The following is an 8472-nucleotide window of genomic DNA, read 5'->3' as shown; positions in this document are numbered from 1 at the left end:
CAATCGAGCAAGCAGCAAAATTTAGCATGCAAGAATAGGTAATAAGAAAAAAAAAAGTAGAACTCTCTACATCAAACAAATCTATAATTGATCAAATACAAATATATAAATACCAAATAGCAAGAAGAAGACAATTAAAAAAAAAAGTAGGAAAAGTAGAAAAAAAGACGATACCTTTCACTGGTCCATGAAAATAAATGCACGTGAGCCATTGCATATAAATGCACGTGAGCCATTGCATATAAATGCACCTGTGTTGGCTAGTAAATGATTTTGTCTAAGTAAATGAGCAGGTTGTCTAAATTTTAACATGAGAATCTAACTGAATTAATCAGTTCTAACTCGGTTTAGTTCAAATCCCATTCTAGTAGAGTGTAGTTTCAAAAATGATGGAACCAAGCATATTTCAGTTATTTCTCCTAGTATTAATTTGGCCAAGAACCGAATAGAGCAAGCATGGTACTCTTCCTAAAATCTATATTTCATAGGGACTATTTCAATTAGTCAAATTCATGAAAATAAATCAACAATCTTAAAAATATAATAATCTAACTCTTGCCAAACTCTAAGCTTCAATATAGGAAAAATCTGCTCAATTGAGACAAAGATGAGGAGTTAAACAGACAATCTGCATAAACTTCTATGGTAATGAAGGTTGCTTAAGGAACATAAACCAAGCTAAATATTAGAAGAATAAATTACCATTGTGTATAAATGAGTTGTGCCACTTTCATCATCCTGCTTCCAAACTGTACAAGATTTGTGCTGACAGAATATCCACCCATGTATCAGGTAAGCTTGGAAGGCACCAATGCATGAAATCCTGGCCCCATATAGTGACGACATCCTTCTTCCCTAACCAAACTGCTGGATGGGCATCCGCTCTGAACTCACTTAGATTAGTAAGATTGAGCAATTTGATATATGTCTTCTATTGCACATTCGATGCAAAAGTTCAATTCTCGGGCTTCTTTGTTTACTCCTTTATTCCTAGGATCAAACCATGAATCAAGCTATAACAGCATTCAGTTTTTGTTTTACTCCCACAAGCCAATAAACGTGTCATGGATAGATACCTCTTCTAGTTTTATAGGTTATCAAGCCCCCACCTGTGTTCCAATAAATAAAAGAAAGAATAAGCAATCAATATTTGATATGATAGTAAAGACATGCACTATGAAAGTTTCATTACAAGGCTAACTTGATAAATTTAATGTGCAAACTTTTCTATAAATCAACAGGGCTTTGACTTATGAATTACAAAGGTGAACTAACAAAGATAAAGTTCAGTAAAGAAATAAAGGCTATGGATCTCATTTCTGATAAGATTTTGTGTTTTGTTTTAGTGAACCATATGAAGCAAGCTATTTGTAATAAATGCAGGTCTTATCTAACTAAATTAATAAATGGAGGTAAGCTAATATCAACTATTTTAACATGAGCTAAAACAGTATTGGGATTTCTGTGTACATAAACACAATGATATGTGTAACAAATATGTACAACCTACAATGCTACTTTAGGAAGTTCAAATATTTATCTAGAGTTCCTCAAAATTATTTTAGATATTAAATATGAAAAAACCTGAACTTAACTTATTTGTTGAGTGGATCTTTTTTCCACTCAATAACAAATGAGACACGAATTCAATTTTTGAAGAACAAGATTGCATCATTGAAGTAAAAGTAGCATAACCATCTCTCAGCTTTTACTAAATTTTAGAAAATTGTTTGATGAGATCGACATCCTAATCAAAGTTCTCAACATGATAAAAATAAACAACACTGAGTTTTGGTTTGTGCTTTAATCGAGAATATCATGCTTTGATGATTGCTTTATCTGATTGGGCTACATCACTAAGATTGATTCAAATGGAGAATTTACTTTTAGTCAAGAAGCTTTATATTTTTAAATGAGTAATTTAACCATTTCCACATCTAAAAAGGAAGCATTGATTTCTAAAAATAAAAAATAAGCAATGGCTTTAAAAAAAATCAACTTAAGAAATTGAAAAGAGGCATTATTAAGTTCACCTTTTGAAATGGGGATTGTTGGTAGGTTCGGCGAGAAGAACATTTGCAGGCACCGACGAGAGGAAGAACAGATCTGTGGGAGATTTGCTTGCGAGTAGATGAAATTGTATATAAGAACGGAATGCACCATTTCTTGTAGGGATGCGTTGATATGAAGAAGAAATAACAAGAGGAAGAAAAGACGAATATTTGGTGGTATGTAGGGATGCATTGATACAAAGAAGGAATAATGAAAGGAAGAAAAGCTAGACATTAGGTCGGTCGTGAACAGATGGAATGCGCCATTTCAGAAGATGGGATTATATGAAGAAATACGAAAAGTAAAAACAAATTAATGATGGAGATTCGTTTAAGGTTTTCCAATGAACGTTTAGGATGTTGTGGGAAGATTCATAAGCGACACTTTAATAGTAGTATAGATTTAATCATCTTAACTAAAATTTGATCAAAATATGTTAATTCGACCGTGTTTTATATTTGTCCGAAGAATTCTTCGAACAGCATCATTAATTCTGCTCATTGGAATGATGATTTTATTTACAAGAGTGGTCAAGTCTTCGAAGAATGATGATTTTATTTACAGGATAGTCAAATGGAATCATTATTTGAAACATTTTCCAAAACCAAAATGAGAGAAAACAATGAAGTTTTAAGGACCCATGATATAATGCTATTATGAATTTTGTGATGAAATAATGGTATTATGAATTTTGTGATAGAAAAGATTAACTAACCATGTCAATTCCTGCTAGAATTCAGGCGTGGTTATCCTATCAATGCCTTCCCAATCTGATATTAAAAATCCCTATTTATGCAAAAAAAATGAAAATGTTAATTTCTCATTACAAATTCTCAATAAAAGGAAAATTCTAAATCTTGAATAAGAACCTAGTAAATGATCAAAGGAAAGGCAAATTGACAATAGAACCAATTTGATTAAATTTTGATATTTTGATGGACTAAATTTAAAATTTAGAAGAATTTGAGACTAAAATAGATGCACCTACAAGTCTATGAACTATCTTGGACATTTACTCAATAAAAAACTCTAAGGCATCCCAATTCTTTATGTTGTACCCACTATTCTTGTAGGAAGGAGATCTACCTGAGCTTAGTAATAGAACCTGATAAGCTACTTATTGCCGAAAATTGATAAGCTACTTATTGATCATAAGAAAAAGGCTAACCCTGAAACGCAGTTTGTTTTTCAGGAAATCAGTTAAGAGGTAATGGTTCTTATGCAAATCAAGGAAGCAGAGAGGAGTAGAGGAGAAGAACACTGTAGAGAGGAGAAGAACACCGTAGAGGAAAGAAAGGGAAAGGAGGAAGAGCAACCTACTATCCGACATGAGAAGAAGCCAATCGGAGAATCAGTGGTGCCGACGACACAGTAATTTCTGCCAAGAAGAAAAACGACAACAACTAAGAAAGAAATGAGGTATGTAAAAGAAGAGTATGCGTCCATGGGAGAAAAGAGAGAGAGATAAACGAATTGCAAACCCTATAAAAAGTTGAAGTAGGAATTTAGGCTTAAAAGGGGAAGAAAAAATTATAATTTGACGAGAGTGGGGAGCACGGGAGACTGTAGGCTGCAGCGAGCGGCTTCAGCGAACAAAATCAAATCGGGAAGAAGTGAAGAGAAATCACAGAAATTGAAAAAAAAAATTAATAATAAGTTAACCTTGGCATGTTTGCAGAAAAACAACAAAAACAATTAAGTAAAAGGAGGACGGAGAGTTTGCGAGAAAACCCTAGCAGCCCACCAACCTTTGATTCTTCACAGCAGCCACAGCATCGTTTCCGGCGTGATTTGAGCGCAGAGAGAGACCGAGTCGCTTCTTTGATTTCTTGCCTTCCGCCTAAAACCTTCAGCTTCCCTTCGACGCTTCAAGCAGAAAAGAAAGAAAGAGAGTCCGTTCGGTCGTCCTCCGCCACAGTCGCACTCTTAAATTAGTTTTATTTCTCGCTGCTGTCGTTTTACCTAAATGCCCCCTTATAGCCGTTACTTAATTCTCAAAAAATAAAAATTATTTTTTTACATTTCCCAAAAAAAATATTTTTTACTGTATGTTTTAATAAGTGAACTATTAATTAGATAAATAATAAATTAATATGAATTCATATTTTAAAATTTTAAATAAAAAAAGAAAATTTTATTTAATTATTGAATTCAATGGTATATGTTTAAATATATCATAAAAGAATTTGGATTAACACCATTAAATATAAATAAGAAAAATATTAATCCCTATAAATTATTTTTAGTGGATTGATTTATAAACTATTTGGCTAATCTCCTTTGATAAAAAAAATTTTGATCACGCTATTGAAATAATATAAGAAGAAAAAGAGCTTATGAGGAGAATTTTGAAGATAATTTAAGAGAGTTTAATAAAAAAAATTAAGGTCTCATCTACTGAATTAATGATATATACAATTAAAAGTATAAATATTACATCATATATTATAGTCATTAAATAAATTTATTAAATTAAATATTATATATATATATATATATATATATATAATGTTGAAATCGGTCCGATTGAATTTTTGAAGTTTCCAACTTAATTTTGCATCGAGATTCGTGCCCGATTAGGATAATTTTTTGATGATATAGCAATATTAATTTTAAATTAAAATTAAAAATTTTAAAACTCATCATGATCAAATTTTCAGACAAAATATCTTAATGTCATACTCTTGTAAGATGTCAATAAAAATACAATTACTTATTGATTTAAAAAAAAAAGATTTGCAGGTTGCATTCATCGATTAATTATCTAATATGTTGCATTGAGCTAAGGACAACGAATTTGACTTTGATATTCTATTGGATGAAGCCGTGAAAATTAAATATTATTGTTACGAGTTGGAATATTTGTGGCAATACAAAGATATAAAGTTTAAAATCCTAGCATTACAAAAAGATAAGAAACGCCAAATTTGAAAGAAACACCAAAGTTTTATGTGAAAAAATCAGAAAAGTTAAAAACCATGAGATCTAGCCCATTTAAAGTGATTCTACTAGTATTTGCATTTGATTACAAGTGAAGCCTTCATCGAGGGATGCCATTGATATGATGTAAAGAATGTTTTAAATGGTTGAAGTTGAAAGAGCCCTCTAGCAGGAATTCAGCATATATCCAAGTGCTAGAGTTTAGAGTCAGAGTTGATGTCAATATTGTGCATCGATCTTATAAGTGATAACATATATTGACATTATTAGTGATAGAAGTGATGAAGTCAATAGGTATTGGAGTAGTCAGATGATACTGGTTATAACATTAAAGTTTGGATGATTGTAATTAAGTGATGATGGTTAGAAGATAGTAGTTGGACGACAATGATCCAAGAATCATAATTAAACGATGGGAGTTGTGGAATAATCGTAGTCAGGCAATGGCGATTAGAGGACTACAGCTAGTGGGTGTAAGAAATTAGATGATTATAGTCTACGGGTGATGGAGGTCGAAAGAATAATAGCTCAATGACAGTTGTTGGAAGACTATATTTAGTTGATAATGTTCTGAAAACCATAGTAAGGTGATTGTGGCCATAGGGCGAGGATTATTCGAGGAATATAACAGGGCAGTGGTAGTTTGAGGATAGTAATCGAATGGTAATAGAGGTTAGTAGTGTCGTTGTTTGGGGAAATAAATGTTGGAAGGACCATAATCGAGCAATGGAGGTCGGAGGGACTAATTTGGGAGATGAGGTTGGTGGGAACATAGTCAGGCAATAGTTGTCTGAAGAGGCCGTAGTCGGGCGACAATGACAAGAAAGACTATTGTTTGGCAATGGTGGTCGGGAGACCTAAGTCGGATGATGGAGACTGCAATCAGGCGACTATGGTTGGAGGGGCCATAGTCAAGCGACATGGTTGAAAAGACTATAGTCGAGCGAAAAAAAATGGTGGGGCCATATCAAGGAGAGGGAGGTCAAAGGGACTGTAGTATGGAGACATAGGTCAATGAGGCCATAATCTAGCGGCGGTGGTCAGAGAGGTCATATGAGAACATAGTTAGCTGACAATAGTTGGAGAGACTGAAATTAGGCAACTGAGGTTGAAGGGATTTTAGTTGAGCAACAAAGGTCAGATGATCATAATCGAGTGGCAGAGGTAGGAAGGGCTTTAATTAGATGGTCATTGTTCGAGGAAAGTAGTTAATGGGCGATAGAGGTTAGAAGGACCATGGTCAGGCAACGATCATCCAAGGATAATAGCTGGGTGATAATGTTCAGAGGATACCATAGTTGGTGGGTGATATAAGCCAGAAAGTCCATAATCGGGTGACGGTGGTCCTAACATAATGGTTTGCCAGCAAAAGATCCTATGGTGATAGTTGGATGGCAAAGTTTTGATAATCACTGGTTGTGGATGAGAGTCTAATGTCGATGGTTGGTTAAAGAAAGTCTGTGGTGTTAGCCTAGAGAAGGAATGGCTGCATCTGTCAAACGGAGGTCTAGTGATAGCGATCAAGTCACAAGGGTTTGCTAATGGTGGTGGTAGGGAAGCTCCATGCTTTTTCAAGCTTTAGAGGTTACTTGAATCTCTAGCCAAGGGTTTAAGCCTCCCCATAATACAAAGACTGAATGTTTATTTATAGATTTTGAGAGTGGAAAACCACATAAATAGGGAGAAATTCTGGAGCAAATTCGAAACACTAAATCAGTCGACTCATATTGATTCTTTTGATCATAAAAAATTTAGTCAGATTTATGCGATCTTAGACTCATTAGATTCGTTTCATTAAGCCGCTCAATTCAACTATATGCATTCCAAATTTGGAGGCCATTTTACCATCCAATTAATGTCATGAAGTTTTAAATTGTGTGTTGGGCCCTTAAATTGGCTCAATTGGGCCCGAATTGAAACATTTTTTATGTCACTTGAGTCCATCTCATTGAAACATTTAATTCCACTAATATATGCTAAAATCAGAGTTCATACGGTACATTATTTAATTTTAGAGGTTTTCAATATAATATGCATCGATATTCTTGCTCGATCAAAAATATGTTTTGTGATTGTTACATCACCAAAAATTGCATTGATCGTGCATGAATCTTGTGGCATATTCAAGTTGGAAGCTTCCAAAATTTAATTTGGGAGCATTTGAACTCTAATTTTGACATACTTATAGTCAAATTGAAAGTCTCGAATAGATGAACCAAACGACACTAAAATCGGTCATATCCGAGCCCAAATGGGTTCAAATTAAGAGTATGAAGCATATTTGGAGGTTCAAAGCATTCTTTGGATGAAAAAATGATATCTAAATGTGACATGCTTATAGTCGAATCGAGCAGATCGACAAGATGAATCCAACGAGCCTAAGATCGTTAAATTATGGCATTTTTAAGGCACTTCTACACTTAAAAAATGCTCTAGGAGCAGGGGTATCAATATGGGCCATTTGATGGAGCACTCTGAACATGCCACGGATCTTTTTTATATTTACGGGGTGTGTCACTCATGAAAATTATAAATAGATCTCCACTCTCTACAAGAAGGGGGGCCTTTGGCTAGAGATTGGAGAGAGCTCTGAGTTTTCAAGTGCTCTAACACCACTGTTTGAGAGCCTTCGTCGATTGTCGCCGGACTTCTGCCCAACAATCATCAAATAGCTGCTCAGCCACCAGACTTCCTTCTTACCATTGTCAGACCACCGCCCAGTCATTGGACAATGATCCGGCTACTCACCACCGCCAGACTTCTGCCTGCTATTATTGGACCACCTCCTACCCGCTAACTGCTACCGGACTACAACCAGGTTGTCGACAGTAGCCGGATTTCCCCTTGATCATCCATGGACCAACGTCTTTGCTGACTACGGCCCCTCTAACCATCTTTGCTCGTCGACTACGATCCCTTTAACTATTGTCACCCGCTGACTACGATCCATTTGATTACCATCGACCATCGACTACTGTCCCTCCGACCACTATCGCTCGTCGACTACGGTCTCTCTGACCTTCGTCTCCTACTGACTACAGTCTCTCCGACCACCGTCATCCACCGACTATGGTTCCTCTTATCTCTATTGCCCAAATACAACCCTACCAACTAAATGAACAGGCCAATGTTCTCTTGAGAATGATTACCTTATTAATGGATTCATCTAACCGCACTGTGTAATGTACTCTATATGATACATTAAGTCAATGCCTTCCCCCCACGGAAGGGCACTATTTGTAATTGATTATAAATACTAGTGAAATCATTTTAACTGGAGCAAACTCCGTAGTTTTTTTTTTTTTAAGGATTTTTTTGATATTTAAGTCAATCAAGATAAATTCACACACACATCATATATATAAGTATCAAATCCCAGACCCCTTGGTTAGTAGTCAGAGCTCCCAACCAATAGACCAAGATGAGCTATGTATTTCGAATAGAGTTCGAGCGTATATCGAATAGAGTTCAAGAAATATA

General features: G+C 35.0%; 1 long non-coding RNA gene across 1 annotated transcript; it reads right to left on the bottom strand.

The window, feature by feature from the left end:
- Positions 1–61: 61 nt before the first annotated feature.
- LOC110105898 lies at positions 62–3946 on the bottom strand. Its single transcript, XR_003701557.1, has 3 exons — positions 3801–3946; positions 1077–1109; positions 62–1013 (listed from the first exon to the last, which is right to left on the bottom strand). It is a non-coding gene; the product is annotated as an uncharacterized LOC110105898 (long non-coding RNA).
- Between the last annotated feature and the right edge of the window lie 4526 nt (positions 3947–8472).

The sequence above is a fragment of the Dendrobium catenatum genome, unplaced genomic scaffold (assembly GCF_001605985.2).
Source record: "Dendrobium catenatum unplaced genomic scaffold, ASM160598v2 fragScaff_scaffold_862, whole genome shotgun sequence".
Taxonomy (NCBI): Eukaryota; Viridiplantae; Streptophyta; class Magnoliopsida; order Asparagales; family Orchidaceae; genus Dendrobium; species Dendrobium catenatum.
This window is presented reverse-complemented; position numbering and strand designations above follow the sequence as displayed.